This window comes from Electrona antarctica (genome assembly GCF_951216825.1).
Source record: "Electrona antarctica genome assembly, chromosome: 16".
NCBI lineage: Eukaryota > Metazoa > Chordata > Actinopteri > Myctophiformes > Myctophidae > Electrona > Electrona antarctica.
This window is the reverse complement of record NC_136797.1, coordinates 7,576,653-7,596,214: the sequence shown is the minus strand read 5'-3', so window position 1 is coordinate 7,596,214 and position 19,562 is coordinate 7,576,653. Positions and strand designations below refer to the sequence as shown.

Genomic DNA, 19,562 nt, shown 5'->3' with positions numbered 1-19,562 from the left:
CCCATGCACCCTCGAGAGGAAAAATAAGGAAAATAAATGCAGCCTTGAGCCTACCTACCAATGTGGTCTTGTGGAGCTTGATCACCTCCTCCTCCTCCTTTTCTCCCCAAATTGCCAATCCCAATAAATGCAAAAGTTGCCTAGTGTGAATACTTCCACAGCCTAATTACTAAAGGATAAACTATCAGTCTTCTCCGAAATCTGTCAATGTTTGTCAACTCAGCACGTGTTGACAACGCATAGTAAACAGAAGCCGTGTGTGTGTCACACCAAAAGTGGTGACCTATAGAATCCTGTACATAGAAGCATCACGCAATCGTCTCCCTCCCTGTGTGGGTCACGTGGTGGGCTTTGAGCAAATGGGAGAGGGAATGTAGTGTTGCCAGGTCCGCGTATTGTAAGCGAGTGGTAGTGTGTGTAAGTAGCGTGTTGAATGGCATTTTTTCTGTGCTTGTTTTCATAGACGTGGCAACAAATTAGGCGGGGGTGTCGGTGCTTGTGGCGTGTTTGTGTTTATTATTGATATTGATATTGTTTGCGAGTGTGGACGGGAGCCGGCTTTAGTGGCAGTGCGATGACAATTTTTACGCGGGTGGTGTTGAGTGTGGGCGTGCGGCGCGACATGAGGAGATAGCGGCCGAACGACGCGGAGGGTAAGTGTGTGACGTGTTAGTGTGTTGTTGCAGTGTGTGTTGCTCCTGCTTCGGCTCCCAGCGTGTCGGCACCCAGCGTGTCAGTGGCGTAGTAGCTGGTGACTTTGGGTATTGGGTTGCGTACATGTTTTCACTTGTATAATAGATACATGTTTGTATTGATATACATGGGGACATCAACACGTTTGTATTGATATACATGGGGACATCAACGTTTGTATTGATATACATGGGGACATCAACGTTTGTATTGATATACATGGGGACATCAACACGTTTGTATTGATATACATGGGGACATCAACATAACGTTTGTATTGATATACATGTTGGGGACATCAACATTTGTCATATACTGTACGTATTTTGCCATATTTAACTGTAAGCCTAAACCAAAAGAATTTCAGATGTACAAGCTCACAACGAGTCACACTGCGACACAGGTTGAGCTTATAGATCAGCTATTTGTTGGTGGATGACACTGTTATGCAACTAAGTATAATCATGTTTACTCTAATTTCAAATCTAACCTCTAAATGTGACTCATTTCTTTAGGACTGTCAATCTGTCATTGTGGATTCTTTTTCTTGTTCATGAAAGCAGGGAATCATAGCTACAAATTGACACATTGGTTATTCAGGTTCTGAATATATGGCTTATAGAGTAATGTCTTGCAGAGATACAGGGAGTTGAGAAATCAGGCCTGAAGGTTCACTTCATGTGATCTGTGGCGTTTTAACACCTATCCCAGGATGCATTGTTGAAAGGTCAGTAGAATTGTTAATCAAGAGACTGGAATAATAATAAATATTGTCAAGCTAAGTTTGTTGAAATGCTTCCACTGCTCAGTTCATAAAAAGCTGTGTTACACTCAGTGGCGTTTCCAGGAATTACATTTTGGGCAGGCAAGAATTACATTTTGGACAGGCAAGATGTGTTAATTGTCGTCTCCCCGCGCACAATCGTAGCACTAAAGGTTTTCAAAGAGATATACCTGCCAGACGAGTAGGATACAAAGGCTGAAAGGCTTGCATTTACATTCCAATGGGTGATTGAGGGTCGCACTCTACCGCGACGGCCAATCAGCTGTCCATTAATAGTTCTCATGTCTTGTTTTTGTCCTCTTTTTTTCTCATTGTATGGATTTTGGCCAGGCCAGAAATGGATTTGGACAGGCGGACGCCTGCCCTCGCCTTATTGTAGATACGCCTCTGGTTACACTCGCAGTAAGTATTTAATTAATCACAATCATCATCAGTCGATGTGTTTTTTGTCACATTACAGTACAGCTGTTAACAATCCTCTACCGTAACAACATTACACACAGTGATATATTGTCTTAAACCTCCTCGTGTGTGTGTGTGTGTGTGTGTGTGTGTGTGTGTGTGTGTGTGTGTGTGTGTGTGTGTGTGTGTGTGTGTGTGTGTGTGTGTGTGTGTGTGTGTGGTTATCGTTTTTATTTATTTTTTAGTTTCAGTTAACTAAAATGTTTTTTTAATTCTAGTTTTCGTTTTTTAGTTAGTTTTAGTTAACTATATTATAACCTTGATAGTGACTTGATATTGATAAATTGCTGATGAACAACAAGTAACAATACAAGAATTATTGTGCATTCAGCATGCATTATAAGGAGTTGGACTACAAAGTATTTGTCCTCATTATAAAGTGTTGGACTGTGTTGCCAAATGCATCAGCCGCTATTTAGCCATTTTGAACGTGCTTTTAAGTTTCCACCGTGCCCACCTGTTGTTGTGTTGTCGGCTGCTGATGTGCTGGGAGGGACCTGCACTCTTAGGCTGAGCTCACACGGTCGCAACACTGATTTTTGTTGTGAGTGTCATGGCCGCCCCCAATGCATTTCCAATGGAGGTCAAATGGTCTGTTGTATGGCTTTCAGCTGTGTTTCGACTGCGCCCCTCCCCCTCATACAACACAATGTTGTGTCAAACCATGTGACCTCCATTGGAAATGCATTGGGGCGGCCATGACACTACACAACATTCATCCAACAAGCGCATTACAGGTGTGAGCTCAGCCTGAGCTCACACCTTTAATGCACTGCATTGCTGTTGTTACAACAGACCATGTGACCTCCATTGGAAATGCATTGGGGCGGCCATGACACTCACAACAGCAATGCAGTGTTGCGACCGTGTGAGTGAGGCCTTAGGCCTCACTCAGACCTTTACTGCATTGTGAATGCTGTGAGTGTCATGGCCGCTGTCAATGTTGTGAGTGTCATGGCCGCCCCAATGCATTTCCAATGGGAGTCACATGGTTTTTGGACTACATTTTGGACTACAAGCTGTTGTATGGCTTTCAGCTGTGTTTCGACTGCGCCCCTCCCCCTCATACAACACAATGTTGTGTCAAACCATGTGACTCCCATTGGAAATGCATTGGGGCGGCCATGACACTACACAACATTCATCCAAAAGCATACAGCAATGCAGTAAAGATCTGAGTGAGGCCTTAAATAGGTCTGTTGTTGTGTTGTCGGCTGCTGATGTGCTGGGAGGGACCTGCACTCTTAAACCTGTTGTTGTGTTGTCGGCTGCTGATGTGCTGGGAGGGACCTGCACTCTTAAATAGGTCCGTTACTTTGGCACATTTGGAGGCATCTGCCTGAAGCTGTTTTCTTTTCCAGCAAGATTCCAGCCAACTTTATTTCTCCTGCTCTCCTGCTCGGCTGCTGCCCCCCGCCCTCCAGGCAGGCCAGCCCAGGTCATTGTGAGGTCAGCAGCGCGCTGTCTCTCTGCATGTTGCGCGACACGGCCGACACCACAGTACTACGAAGCCTAAACACGCGCATCTACCCACAGCTGTATAGTTAATTAGTCTGCCTCGGGCCGGCCGTGTGGAGTGTGTACTGTGTGTGTGACACTGAGGCCCCTTTTCCACCGGCTGGTTCCCAATGGGAACCGGTTCAGTTCTTTTCCACCGGATGGTTCCCAATGGGAACCGGTTCAGTTCTTTTCCACCGGTTGGTTCCCAATGGGAACCGGTTCAGTTATTTTCCACCGGTTGGTTCCCAATGGGAACCGGTTCAGTTATTTTCCACCGGTTGGTTCCCAATGGGAACCGGTTCAGTTCTTTTCCACCGGTTGGTTCCCAATGGGAACCGGTTCAGTTCTTTTCCACCGGTCGGTTCCCAATGGGAACCGGTTCAGTTCTTTTCCACCGGTCGGTTCCCAATGGGAACCGGTTCAGTTGACACCCACCTGTTGACACCTAAGGGTGCCCGGCGGACCCTGTTGGATATGTTCCAACATCGGCAACAACAACACTGGACTGGACTCAAACTCCAGGGGAAACTGGCTTGCCTTCCCCATGCTGACCATTCTGTTTCCCATTCATTTATAAGGAACACAGCTCTCAATGAGGACATTATCACCTTTACAGTAAAAGCCAGACTACAGATCCTTCCCACCAGACTCAACCTTTCCCTCTGGTTTCCCTCCACCCATGCACCTCATTGCTTGCATCACACCACAGGGCTTGTTACAGAAATCATGTCACACATTCTGAATGGCTGTTATGCCTATAAAGGGCTTTACATAGCACGCCACGACAGAATAGTTGATCTCATAACAAAGGACATATCTAAACATTTTGCACTGTCTGTGAGAATGTACAAACATTCCTGTGTCAAAACTTCCATGTTTCAACTCTGTACTGAAAATACAGATTTTTTTGCACATCTATCTGCTAACACACCAGATGTTGTTGTGGTCAATGAAGAGAACAGATCAGTTTTCATTCTTGAAATGGCCTGCACCTTTGATTCTAGCTTAGAGGAAGCCTTTATGACCAAAGTCATTAAGTACCAGCCGCTCCTCCAGACCATCATTGAACTACGCTATAGGTGCAATTTACAATTTAGGCATTTAGCAGACGCTCTTAATCCAGAGCGATTTACATTAAGCAAGAACAAAAAGCATGGGAATACATCACATATGTAAAATGCATTTATCGCGAAACATGCGTAAGCTAAGAACGTGACTAGAACATATCTCTATAATGACACTATACATATAAACTATAACTAGAACATATCTCTATAATGACACTATACATATAAACTATACATATATGCTATACTATGCTGTACATATACAGTGATGTAAATAGGGTGCGTTTTGCGTCCCAAAACGCACTTTATAGTTTTGGGCCGCACTTCAAAAAAACCTCTGCGTCCACGGGATGCACTACTGTACTCAGCGTACAGTAATAATAATCCACGTGGAAAAGAAATCGCGGAGAAAATAAATGCGGTAAAACAAATAATCTACGGACACGATCATTTTGCATGGCCGCATGCGACCTCATCCTACGTTATAAACTATAAAATCCACGTAGGACTCGTTGTAGAACCACTAGTTAACAACAACAGTCTGACGGGCGCCGCCATCTTGCTCAGAGACGAGCGCTGAGCGGAGCGCAGCCTGGAGACCAGAGCCGTTTAGAGAGAGAGAGTGACGACAACATACCGTTCAGTGACTCATGAAGCTCCGTGAATAAACAGTGAACGGGGTTGTCGCAACTCTCTCATCTACACGGCGCTGCCTCCGACAGAAAGACAGGCGAACATTTTTGAGCATGACAAACAGAGTAGACCCGATTGAATGGGAAACACACATTTTGTGTACTGTAACAAACGCCGATACTGTTGTATGTTGTGCGTTGTGGACCGGTGCCACCACACATTAACATGCCCCCCCCCCACCCCCCCAAAAAAGAAGTGCCAAAGCCAACTGCAGGGCCACAAAACATATTAGCAACCCTATTTTCTAAATCTAACATGTGTGCTGCTGTGCACAGCCTACCTCCTCCATGACTGCTTCTACTTAATCTCCAGGTTAGTTTTGTAGCATTCATTTTTATTTTGTATGTATTGTGTAATGTGTCATAAAAACATTATTTACAGTTAAAACTGGCAGAATTATTATAGATTTCATATAGCCAAAAGCATATGAAATATGTATGTAGTATGAATGTAGAGCTTTTTTTTTTAATTCTAATTTATTTTGCTAGCTTTAGTTATAATAATAATTTCTTCTTCGTTTTCTACATGAATATAACCACATTATAACCATATAAGATGAAATGGGAGTTAAATGCTGCAATTTGTAAAAATGGCAAAATATGACTCTTAAACGTCGCTGAAGTGGGACTCATCAAATGTCCCTGGGACTCATCTAAAAGACCACCCCTGCATCCCGGGACTCATTACATTGAAAACCTATTTACATCACTGCATATATACTATGAAGTGCTATGACTACATACAATGCACTTATTGTGCTGTCTACATGACATGCTATAAGTCTGTTTCAAATGCTATATAAGTCTAAGAAGTGCTGTCTAAGGGGGGTAGGGTAAGTGCTATGGGCCATGATGGAGTCTGAAAAGGTGGGTTTTCAGACTACGGCGGAAGATCGGGAGTGATGCTGCAGTTCTGATTGCAACGGGAAGTGCATTCCACAGTTTTGGGGCCAGAAGGGAGAAGAGTTTGGGACGTGTGGAGCGTTGTCCCGGCGTTTTTAGTGAGGGTACTTCCAGCTTCCCTGCGTTGGCTGATCTGAGTGCGCGGGAGGGTTTGTAGGGTTCAATCATGCTGGCAAGATATGGGGGAGCCATACCTTTGGTTGCTTTAAATGCCAACATCAGAGTTTTGTATTCTGTGCGGGCAGCGACCGGGAGCCAGTGCAGGGAGCGGAGCAGGGGGGAGACATGTGAGAATTTTGGCTGGTTGAAGACCAAGCGAGCTGCGGCATTTTGGATCAGTTGGAGAGGCTTCAGTGCACATGCCGGTAGGCCAGTAAGGAGAGAGTTACAATAGTCAAGTTTTGACAGGACTGTTGTGCAATCTACTTGTGTTTATTTTCGGCAGCCTAGGACACGTACACAGTCTGGTTGTAAGAGGCTTCCAACAACTTGGGATGCCAAAAAAAGCAGCCAAACGGCTCGCGAAATTCTGTGCAATCTCTTCTACTATCGGTTGCCGCCAAATATGGCGAAGAGGCTGTTACTTGTACCCCTGAAGGGTGTGTGGGTATTTGTCCGGGATTTGCTGATTGCACTCTGTACAGCACCTTGTAAATATTTGTGTCCTTGTATTGTATCTCTTATGTGGACATAAATAAATGATTAAAATGTGTGTGTGTGTGTGTGTGTGTGTGTGTGTGTGTGTGTGTGTGTGTGTGTGTGTGTGTGTGTGTGTGTGTGTGTGTGTGTGTGTGTGTGTGTGTGTGTGTGTGTGTGTGTGTGTGTGTGTGTGTGTGTGTGTGTGTGTGTGCTGTAACCTACTCCATCTAGTTGAGACACACATCTAGTATTGTACAGATTGTACTTCAGTAACCAGCCTCTTGTCTGTCCAGGACTTTGTTGACGGACTCGTTGGCAGAGACAATGTTGTGTGGTTTGGACTGACCGACAGAGAGACAGAACAAGTGTGGAAGTGGGTGGATGGAACACCACTGACCACAACGTAAGACTTTACCTTCATTATTCTACTGAGGCCGATTCTATAAACACCTTCTAAATACTGACCTAAGTTTTCTGAGAAACTTAAAATAATTATATAGCAGCATCACATTTTTTTAATTTTTGTAATACTGTACATACAGTATTACAGAACCCCAAGAGGGGTTCCCGCCCAGAATGGGTTAAAGAAAACATTTTAACTACATTTATTTTCAGCAAACTACATTTCACATTATTTCCTCTTTATATTTATTTCTAAATGGAATCAAAGGCTATAATACAACAGTTACTCTGTATCCGTTGTCTATTTCATTGTCCAGTTAATTTGTACGTAAATATATAATGTAATATAATTTGAAGTCATGATTAAAAAAAACTAAACATTCAGATGAAATCCTTGTTGTGAAGGTATTGTAATGTATTAATGTTTCTCCTTCTACAGGTACTGGAAGCCTGGTCAGCCTAATGACCGTGGGGAAGGACAAGACTGTGCTGTGTTTTATAATGGAGAATGGGACGACCGTACATGTGGGGTAACAGCCTATTGGATTTGTGAAATAGTTTTCTAGAGTTATGCATTAACTAGTAATAGTTGTGTATGTGCAGCACCTGATTAACCCTTTGTGGTCCTGGAGCTACCACCCGCCTGTGGGGGGGTGAGGGTGGGGGGTTTCAAATAGACAATGAGCTTGTAGATCTGCTATTTTGGGAAATGTTCCCCCCATAATAGTCATGCTGGGGTTCAAGAGGATAATTCATATTTCCATTATTCAGATAAAGGGGAGACTATGTAATGTAACATGTAATCAATGAATAACAGCCATCTGTTCCATTTTAACACCACAGACAGATAGATCAATAAAGTGTTTGTGATGAAACTGGGTTTGGTCCAAATCAGTTTGTTACAGTTAAAGGACCACTTCACCACTTTTCAACCTATCTTCATATAATAGGTCCTCACTAATAATTCTCAAAGATTCTCAAAGATGGCCAGAAATGTGTTTCCGTCAGTGTTGTTTTTGACAGCAAATTTTGATTTTAGTTTTAGTCATAGTCTCTTGAATAGTTTTCATGTAGTTTTAGTCACATTTTAGTCGCACATTTAGTAATGTGTTAGTCTAGTTTTAGTCGACTAAATATAAGATTTTAGTCGACTAGATCTACAGTTGATTTAGTCGAACAAAATTTATTTTGGCAGGCCTTGATGCCGTCGTAATGACGGCATAACTTGCTGAAAATAGCCGATCTACAAGCCCACAACCTCTGAGCTTGTAGATCGTCTATTTTCAGCATGCAACTAATTGTAAAAGGACTTATACTGGATCTCTTGTCCACTAGTCCCTTCCTAACATTTTATTTCAGTCAGTATATTTAGTCTTAGTTTTAGTCATCATATAGTTTTTATTTAGTTTCCATTTAGTTTGTCAGTGGAAAAAGGTAGTCGATTTTTCGTCAAAACTGGTTTGCGTGGATGAACCCCCCCCCCCCCCTACACACACACACACACACACACACACAGCTATGTTTATTTGTAAATGCCCTTGTACGTGTGGACAGAGCTTAAAGGACCACTTCACCACTTTTCAACCTATCTTCATATAATTGGTCCTCACTAATGATCATGATAAAATTGCACCATTTTTTCCTACTCAGTCTGTGTCTCATAGGAGGGCTGTGGGCAGTTCAAAAACCAGTCTGTGTCTCATAGGAGGGCTGTGGGCAGTTCAAAAACCTGTCTGTCTCATAGGAGGGCTGTGGGCAGTTCAGAAACCAGTCTGTGTCGGAGGGCTGTGGGCAGTTCAGAAACCAGTCTGTCTCATAGGAAGGCTGTGGGCAGTTCAGAAACCAGTCTGTGTCTCATAGGAGGGCTGTGGGCAGTTCAGAACCCAGTCTGTGTCTCATAGGAGGGATGTGGGCAGTTCAGAAACCCGTCCACCAGTGAAATCATCGTTAGGCGGATTTATTTTTAATAAGATTTCTTTACAAAAATGTTTGGAGTTGTATTACCGTGAGAACGATGGCTTCCATTTTCGCATTGCAACTTTTCAGGACTAGAAAGCCTGCAGTATATATTAGCTTGGATTCCCCATCGATGATGTCACTGGTGGACGGGTTTCTGAACTGTCCACAGCCTAGACTGAGTAGAAAGACATTGTGCCATTTTATCATGATTGAGGACCAATTATATGAAGATAGGTTGAAAAGTGGTGAAGTGGTCCTTTAAAACAGTGAATGTTATGGATAAAACAGTACATGAACTCTAATTACTGTAAATTACTGTTACATTTCAACATGTAGAATTGATCACATCAATGTTGTGTTTGTGACACCAGGGAGTTGATATAAACTGCTGTACCTCATATGATAAAGAGTTCACTTTAGTAACTACATTAATGTACAGGATGTGCAGTTGAATAATAAACATCCCTGAGTTTGGACTTCTTTAAATGTAGGTCAACAGATAAGGAACAACGTCAGATATTTACATACTAGTCCATATCTGGACAATACCAGTCGCTGTTTAAATATAATTATATGTAAATGACTTCAAATGAGAAGTTCTGAAAAGGCAGCCGTACAGAATTACACAGTGATGATGACATCACCAGTGGAGGAAGTTACTATATTGTATACTGTAATGATGGTACAATATTGGCCTCTAAATGTAAATAGTAAATAATTCAAGTCTTAAATATATAAATGCTACAAGTCTCCTAGTATTTGTTTACAGGGTGTTTAGGTGAGTATACCAGGGTGGAATTATAACTCTAAATATAGTGTTGGAGGTGCATGGAGCAGATGTACTGCAGCTGACACATTTACACTCTCCTCCGTTTAGATTTATTTAGATTTATCGATGGAAACATTTGACATTGATGAGCTCCTCTCCAACAGCTGAACTATGTTCTAATAGGAAATTGGAAATACTCAACAAAAAAAAAACACCTCAACATTGTAATTAAGTACAGTACTTATAACAAAAAAACATTGCATGGATGCACCTGGGACGTATCCTCTCGAACATCATACCCCTCACTTGGGTTACCCAGCCGGGGTGATCAAGTCCCGACTTACGTCCCACTAGGGCAAAACCAGGGCCACACAATCCGTTGGAACCACTCCGGAACTACTCTGCCAGGGCTGGGAGGGACGCTTCTGGTGCATGGAAGGACTAGGCTCTGTGGGTTGTCTCCTGTCCGGGCCCCTATACGCCTCACCAGGTCCACTCCTGCTCTCACCAGGCCCAGGACCTGTGCGTTGCACCAGAGTCCCAGCACCAGACACTTCATTCAGGAGTGGTGAGCTTAAGTAATACAAGTAAATGTATCTAGTTACTTTCCACCACTGTCCCAGAGCATTGTGAAACGGACATTCTGCATAATTCTGCTGAAACTAGCAGATCTACAAGCTCACAATGTGTCACTTTGCAATGCATTGTGATCTTGTAGATCTGCTATTTTCAAATGATTTGTATGCATTGTGAAATGGGACATTCCGCATAATTCTGCAATCTGCTGAAACTAGCAGATCTACAAGCTCACAATGAGCTTGTAGCATCACGAAGACATCTGCCATGCCCTGTACAGTTCACCAGCATTGCCTTTTTTCACATCTACAAGCTCACACTGAGCTTGTAGATCGGCTATTTTCAGCATGCAACCAAGTGCATAATCAGGCATTACGACACCACCAAGGCCTGCCAAAATGTATTTTGGATGTCAAATATCTTATGATAATTAGATTATTTAGTTGACTAAAAAAAAAACATTTGAGTTGACTAAAATATGACTAAAACAAGTTTTATTCAAAAGGCTATATGAGTAAATGGTGCATTTATATAGCGCCTTTATCCAAGGCGCTTTACATAGATTGTGCATTTCATTCACCCATTCACACACCGATGGCAGAGGAAACCATGCAAGGCACCAACCAGCACATCAGGAGCAATTAGGGGTTCAGTGTCTTGCTCAAGGACACTTCGACACTAACTCTGCAGGCCCTTTTTGAAACTAGCTCCTTGCCACTCGCCCTACACACTTCCACTTGGTTTGAGCATAGATATATAAAGCATAGAGACGGCACTGGGATTCCCCTCCCATCCAGTGCCGTCTCTATGATTTATATATGTATGCTCAAACCAAGTGGAAGTGTGTAGGGCGAGTGGCAAGGAGCTAGTTTCAAAAAGGGGGTAAGGGAGCCCGGGTTCGAACTGGTGACCTTGCGGTTACCATCCGGAAACTCTACCCCCGAGCCACCACCGCCGTAAAACCAAATAAATAAAAACAATCTGTGAAAATCAACACTGGTAGAACTACAGCATTGAAAGCATCAAATGCAGCAAAAACAGAAACAATTATAATACAACAGAAAACAATATCAAATCTCTCTCTCTCTCTCTGTCTCTGTCTCTCTCTCTCTCTCTCTCTCTCTGTCTCTGTCTCTCCCTCTCCCCCTCTCTCTCTCTCTCTCAGTCTCTCTCTCTCTCTCAGTCTCTCTCTCTCAGTCTCTCTCTCAGTCTCTCTCTCTCTCTCTCTCCCCCCTCTCTCCCCCTCTCTCCCCTCTCTCCCCCTCTCTCCCCCCCCCCCTCTCTCTCTCTCTCTCAGTCTCTCTCTCTCTCAGTCTCTCTCTCTGTCTGTCTCTCTCTCTCTCCCCCTCCCTCTCTCTCGCTCTCTCTCTCTCATCATCATGTTGGTAACCATGACAACACCATCCAGGTACTACTATGAAAACATGCCCAAAAGAAACAACTGTATCCTACATGAGAACTTATATCTGCAATAGTGAAACTGTCTAATCTACAAAGCTTGTAGATCCGCTATTTTCCCCCTCAATTTCTATTTTAATAGAAATATATTCCAATGAGACCAAGAGCAGAACAACCAGACATTCATGACAACTCAATATGGCCACAGCTAATATAATGTAAACAAATGTGCACCACAAATCACACAACGTTCTTCTAAATACACAACCAAGCATGTCTGTGATTAGCTCTGGTCCATAGCCTTCTACGATTCAGAATCGTAGAAGCAGTAGAAGGCTATGGACCAGAGCTAGTCTGTGATTTATGCTTTTTGTCTCCACCAGGCCGAAGGCATGGGGAGAGAGTATGTTTTGCACTCCGTCCGTCCGTCCGTCCGTCCGTCCGTCCGTCCGTGTGTGTGTGTGTGTGCGGCCTCTCTCATAGTCATAGTTATCTCCTGCGGTCAGCACCTCCCCACTACTGGTGTGCGCTCCTACCTTCCTGTTTGTAGCATTCAAGTCTTAAAAATATAAATGCTACAAGTCTCCTAGTATTTGTTTACAGGGTGTTTAGGTGAGTTTTCCAGGGTTGAATTATAACTCTAAATATAGAGTGTTGGAGGTGCATGGAGCAGATGTACTGTAGCTGTCCAGCTGTTTGACACATTTACACTCTCACTCACTCGGGCGGCGGTGGCTCGGGGGTAGAGTGGCTGGATGGTAACCGCAAGGTTGCCAGTTCGAACCCGGGCTCCCCCAGAGTTAGTGTCGAAGTGTCCTTGAGCAAGACGCTGAACCCCTAATTGCTCCTGATGTGCTGGTTGGTGCCTTGCATGGTTTCTAGTGATCGACCGATAATCGGCCACGGCCGATTATCGGCTTCGATATTCATGATTTTAATTAATATCGGTATCGGTGCTAAAAACAAATTATCGAGAAAAAAAAACGGCCGATTATTATATTTCTCATAAATGCGCAAACATGGTGAAACAACCACTTTCATTGAAAATCCGGTAGAGTACGGTTGTAAGGAGATGTATAGCTGCGTGTCTGACTCTCCCAGTGCTCCGCCTCCACTCCCGGAGGAGTAGACAGACACGGCTCCGCTCTACACTCTGCACTGACGTCTCCTCTCTCACACACACACACACACGGAGTCAGAGAGAGGGCCACTGCACTGACTGCAGGAAGGATAAAGGATTATAGGCTACTAACCTTGTAACCATAAAAAGCTTTGCTGTTTTCATCTTCAATTAACCAAAATAAAATCCACACGTGAGAGGGACAGAGTCACAGAGAGCAGTGGTGGAACTACGTTAGCCAAGCTAGCTGCTGCCTGCTAACGCTGCAAACAACAGCTGTAACACGTTGTCTATTGATTGCCTGTCGTGTGTGTGTGTGTGTGTGTGTGTGTGTGTGCCAGCCAACTGAAGGACAACTTTTCCCCCCCATCCTGACCAGCCTAATATGATTATTGCATTTTGGCTATATGCAATAACTAACTGCAAGCCAATGAAGAATGGACCAATCAGTAGCATTGTCAGTCTTAATTTCTAATTCATATTAATTTAGTTGCCAATAATTTTACTGTTGGCCAGTGTTTTGAGACATATTGTCTTTTATTGCTATAAATGATGGTAAAAACAAATTCTACATGCATTAAAAAAGATCACCATCTTGAAAGTGGCAAATTTCAGTGGTGGAGTAAAAACCACAAGGTCACATGGCTTTGGAGAGTTTGGGCAGCAGATCTACAAGCTCTCAACATGCTGCAATGTGCTGTGGGCTTGTAGATCACCAATTTTGATAAACTAGAACGGTGCCCGTAGGGCCTCTACAGCCCATTGGGCACTGACCTACTTGGAACGATGCAAGTTGGAAATGAATGCCCCACCCAGATATTATGTCCGTCCCCCGAGTCCCTTTTATGCCCATATATGGAGTTCTTTGTAAGGCATGCCCAAATAGGGAGTATATGCAGCCAGCTTGTGGAGTTCTGTGTTCTGTGTCAGGCATGCCCAAATATGGAGTGCTGTGAGGTCAGAACAGGCGAGCTCCATATATGGACGCTGGGTGCCGCATGGGCCCGGTCCAGAGCCCGGGCAGAGGCCTTTTTGGGGCGGTTCTGGACAATTACACACACTTGGTGCATTCATAGATAGATAGATAGATATTGAAAACATTTATATATATGCTGCTACAGTACATGTTTGCACTTGAATTTAAAAAAAAAAGCTGCATTTGATGGATTACTGAAACCAACGATGTTGGTGCTTCTTGCACTTCCTTTTTTATAAGCGATAAATATTCTCCAATGCATTTAAAGGAATTCTTAATTGCATGCTGTGTTCATGATTTGAGGCTTTTGTTAAAAACGGGGCAATCTTGCAAACTGTGAAAGGCAATTATAGCCAATTAGGGTGGAATATGAAATATGGGACAGATCCGACTTGAGCACATGACCATAGAGATACTGTGTAACGATTTGTGAGATTTTTGGACAGAATCTGGAGGAGTAATATCCAAAAATGTGTTTTACAAAAGTCGGCCTCCTGGTGGCGCTATAAAAGGCAGATGCAGAAAATGCAGGTCAAAGGTTTGTCCTTGGCCTCTAGGGAGTATGCATGCAACGTTTCACGCAGATCGGTGCAGTTTTAGGTAACAAATGTGAAAAGCTGCCTCATGGTGGCGCTATAACAGGCCGTTCTGGAAAATGGGGGGCAGAGGTTCATCGTTGGCATCTAGGGAGTGTGTGTGCAAAGTTTGGCATCGACCGGGTTAACGGTGCCGGAGATTAGCTGGTAACGGACGGACGGAAGGACACACGGACGGACACACACACACACACACACGGACGGACACACACGGACGGAGTGCAAAACATACTCTCTCACCATGCCTTCGGCCTGGTGGAGACAATTATAATACAACAGAAAACAATATCAAATCTCTCTCTCTCTCTCAGTCTCTCTCCCCCTCTCTCTCTCCCCTCTCCCCCAGTCTCTCTCTCTCTCCCCCTCTCTCTCCCCCCCTCTCCCCCAGTCTCTCTCTCTCTCCCCCTCTCCCCCAGTCTCTCTCCCCCTCTCTCTCTCCCCCCCTCTCCCCCAGTCTCTCTCTCTCTCTCCCCCTCTCTCTCTCTCCCCCTCTCCCCCAGTCTCTCTCTCTCTCCCCCTCTCTCTCTCCCCCCCTCTCCCCCAGTCTCTCTCTCTCCCCCTCTCTCTCTCTCCCCCTCTCTCTCTCTCTCTCTCTCCCCCTCTTCCCCAGTCTGTCTCTCTCTCTATCATGTTGGTAACCATGACAACACCATCCAGGTACTACTATGAAAACTTGCCCAAAATAAACAACTGTATCCTACATGAGAACTTATATGTGCAATAGTGAAACTGTCTAATCTACAAAGCTTGTGATTTATGCATTTTATTTATGGCCTACAAGCACCAGCAGCCAAACAGCATAATTAACTTCATTAAGTGCACAGCTGCGCAATAAGTAGCAACACACGTCATGTCGGCAACACATAGCATTTAAACTCAATTAAACAGTATTTATATTCTAGATGAGCCTTACCTTCTAAGATGAAGTGGCGCTTCCTCCCTGACTTTTGCTCCTGCATTGTTCTTCAGTTGGTTTTGTTTATTGTCCGTCTGCTCTTTGTAGAATCCACAAGTTCATCTCTCGTTGTGGTGTGGTGGCTACTAGCCTATAGGCTACTCTCATTTCGGTTTTGTTTCCATGTTTAATGAATAAATGTTCATGTGGTTTGCTGTGAGTTTTGTCCATTGTTCAGCAGCTGTAGCTTGTTGATATAAAACACATTGAATGTTTACGTTGTCAGTAGACCTATAGGCCTATTTGTTTTAAAGCGTGCAGTTGAAACAAGGTTTTGTAGTCTAGACTAGATAGTTGAGTCACCAAACTTTACACAACCCCTCCTTGTAACCCTTTACTGCCACCTGGTGGAAGAAACACTTAATTTGAACCGAAAACAGAGCCAATCTACAAGCTCACAACAACGTTATGTGAGCTTAGATCTACAAGCCCACAACGACGTTATGTGAGCTTAGATCTACAAGCTCACAACGACGTTGTTATGTGAGCTTAGATCTACAAGCTCACACATGGGTTTTTTATTATTGTTTGGACCCAATGTTTTATACATTTGTGTCAATAAAGTAACTAACTATAACTACCTGTCTAGATACTTCCTTAACGGACAACTTTAGTTTTTTTCAACTAAGTTTCATGTTTTAGGATGTTATTAGAGAAAGTAAAAGATGAGTGTTATTATTTTGTTTCATTTGCTGCTTTCTTTCGTTTTCGAGCATGGTGCTAAATATGTATTTTCTTTACAAGATATTATTATTATTTTTATTATTATTTACTATAGTCCTGATACACCCCAGGAAATTACATCTGGCCACAAATAAATCACAGGATCTACTGAATGTGAAGGTAACCTACTGGGGGGAAGCCAGGCTCAATGTCAGTTTGACACATTCAGTAGATCTCGTGATGTTTTGTGGCCAGATGAAATTTCCTGGGGTTTATTAGGACTATAGTAAATAATTAAAAAAGAAATCGCTATAAAATTTTGTAAAAAAATACATATTTAGCCCCATGCTCGAATGCCCCCGCCCCCTGTCAAAAACAGCTAAAATCCCTAAAACGAAAGAAAACAGCAAATGAAAAAAATAATTGTTTTGTTTCTCTAACAACCTAAAACATGAACCTTGGTTGAAAAAAACTAAAGTTGTCCTTTAATGTTAACAAAGTCCACACCCACAACACCAGAGGAAGTGCAACGAACCATGTACAACCCAGATTCGGCACAAACAAGGGACTCAATTCTTTTCGATCCTATTCCTATGCCACCAAAATGTGGAACGCCCTACCAACAGTCATTAAGACATGCAAATGTTGACTCCTTCAAAACCGCTCTCAAAGGGCACCTACGGACGGCTGCAATCCGAAACTCGCCCCCGTAAAATCTGAATGTATGTTTCTTTCTTTCTTTTCCATTTTTACCTCTATGATGAATTCCTGTTCTGTTCTTTGGCTATATAGTAGTGTCTATTTGTACGTCTCTAAATGTTTTGATGAATTGAACAAGGTGGACCCTCTTGTAAACAAGTGTAATGGGCGACTGTGGCTCAAGAGGTAGAGCAGGTCGTCCAATGATCCATGGGTCGGCGGTTCGAATCCCGGCTCCTCCTGGCTACATGTCGAACTGTCCTTGGGCAAGACACTGAACCCCAAATTGCTCCCGATGTGCTGGTTGGTACCTTGCATGGCTTCCGCCGCAATCAGAGACTGTATGAAAGACAAATGAATTGTTATCTATTATGATTTGTACTGTATTGTGATACACTCATGTGCGAAATACAATGAAATGAAATGAAAATGATCAGTAAAAGCCAAATTAAGGTTTAACCCATTTGGACCTAGCTGAGGACAATTCTACAAATGCCTTCTGTTGTTTCTATGTCAGTCGTTCTCAAACATTTTCATGTCAAGGACCCGCAAAAATATATGTAATTGGCCGCCGACCCCCATCTGAAAATATGTTGTTCCAGGGACTCCCCCAGAAACAAAGATTTGAGTTAAAAACGCTCACTCTGAAAGAATATATATTCAAAGATTTGTGCCACATTTTCGCGATTTTTCAAAAATAGCAGAACTACAAGCTCGTAGCGCGGCACTAAGCTTGTAGATCTGCTATTTTTCAATAGCTAAAGTATAACATAATCAGTGTTGGGCATCGTTACTTTAGAAAGTAACGTCGTTAGGTTACTGGATTACTGCCCATAAAAATAATCCCTTACCGTTACAAATTACCTTCTGAGAAAAGTAAAAGGTTAGATTATTTTCCGTTATTTTCCGTTACCCGACAATTAAAACCCATTTTTAATGCTTGCGCAAGTTGTTTACATTGTAGGCTATTAGGCTACTGCCTACCGTCATTGCGCCGCATTATTACGGCCCTAATTAACTCTATGGTTAAAAACGAGAATGATACACACCATGAACTGACCATAGACAATATCCCCTTTACAGCTCTCTCTTTATTAACGAATATAATTCGCCACAATCGCCAGCCTATACACGTAGGACTGGACAGAAAGGCTGTTGCGCTGCGCTCCAACCAGCCAGCAGCGCGCATAATGCCCTCTCCACGGCGCACACCGCGGCGCATGAACACCACCACCACCGTGGACCCACGTATGAACTACATAGTTTATAAGAAATGGCACGGCGGCCATCCAGTGACAGTAACAGAATGAGAATCCTGTAACCTGTTATTTTGGGGGGGCATTAGCCCTGAAACATGACTGTCATGCTCGTGAAGTACGAGCGTCATGTGAACCATGGCTAGGGGGGCATCAACAACAGCCTGTTGATGATGAATGTTACTATGAAACTTAAACAATTCATTAAACTAGTACTCACCTAATGACGCAGCCACGGAGGATCTACCATGTTTAACGTCATTCCAAAGTGTTTAGCCTTTTCTGCATACTTATATTCTAATTAAAGCACTCAATTAAAATAAAAGTTAAAGAGGGACATTTAGAATTGTTATATTTGTATGTTCATGTATTTTGATATAATAAATAAGACAAAGTAAAGACAAAAATCGTAATTGAGTTATTGAATAAAAAGATTTATATTGATACCTCAATGATAAGATGATCCTTAATGGTCAAAACAATATCAGAAATGAATTATAAATGTCAGAATTATTTGAAATAGACTTATTGCACTTATTTTTACTCCTAACAATGGCCAATGTCTTTGGAATAGCTAAATGACCATGACCATGACCTTTCAAGGTCAATATCACCCACAATGATTCAAATAGTATCAGAAATGAATTCCACATACCTGAATTAGTCAGGATGGAGGTATTACATGTGCAAATACACCCAGAAACAAAAAAGTTGTATTTTCATCATAGCCGATGGCGGCCATATTTGATGTGGCCATTGCGCCATTCGTGGCACTATGGCGGACGAGCACCTCGTTGATTTTTCATGTCTAGGGACCCATTGACTCAGTTCAAGTGAGAAATTCCCCCAACACCAAATTGCGAGAAGGTCTACAGGCAGGTACAGGACTAATGTATGGATAAAATGTGTACGAGTAATGTACAGAAATGCGTTTTGCCTAAATCGGCCTCATGGTGGCGCTATAACAGGTCGTTGAGGAATATTTGGGGCAGAGGTTCGTCGTTGGCATCCAGGGAGTGTGTGTGCAAAGTTTGGCACGGATCGGGCCAACGGTGCCAGAGATTAGCTGATAACGGACGGACGGAAGGAAGGAAGGAAGGAAGGAAGGAAGGAAGGACGGACACACACACACACACACACACACACACACACGGACGGAGTGCAAAACATACTCTTTCCCCATGCCTTCGGCCTGGTGGAGACAATTAACACTCCATCTTTTACTTTCTCTAATAACAACCTAAAACATGAACCTTGGTTGAAAAAAACTAAAGTTGTCATTTAAGTACATTTTGGTGCCATACCAATACATTTTAAATTGCGGACTTTTACTTGTTGTAACGGAGTAGGCCTGTGAAAGGCCTGTGAAAATACTTTTGAAATAGATTTTTATCTGTGGCCTACCAGCCTAGTATTGTCACTGTGTATAACTGATGACATTTTGAATTCTGCA

At 43.0% G+C, this 19,562-nt stretch overlaps 1 protein-coding gene across 2 annotated transcripts in view; it reads right to left on the bottom strand.

Moving 5' to 3' along the window:
- The window catches only part of LOC306939907 (CD209 antigen-like protein A), an 85,551-nt gene that overhangs the window by 10,522 nt on the left and 55,467 nt on the right, over nt 1-19,562 (bottom strand). The gene's annotated exons all lie outside the window — the stretch shown is intronic.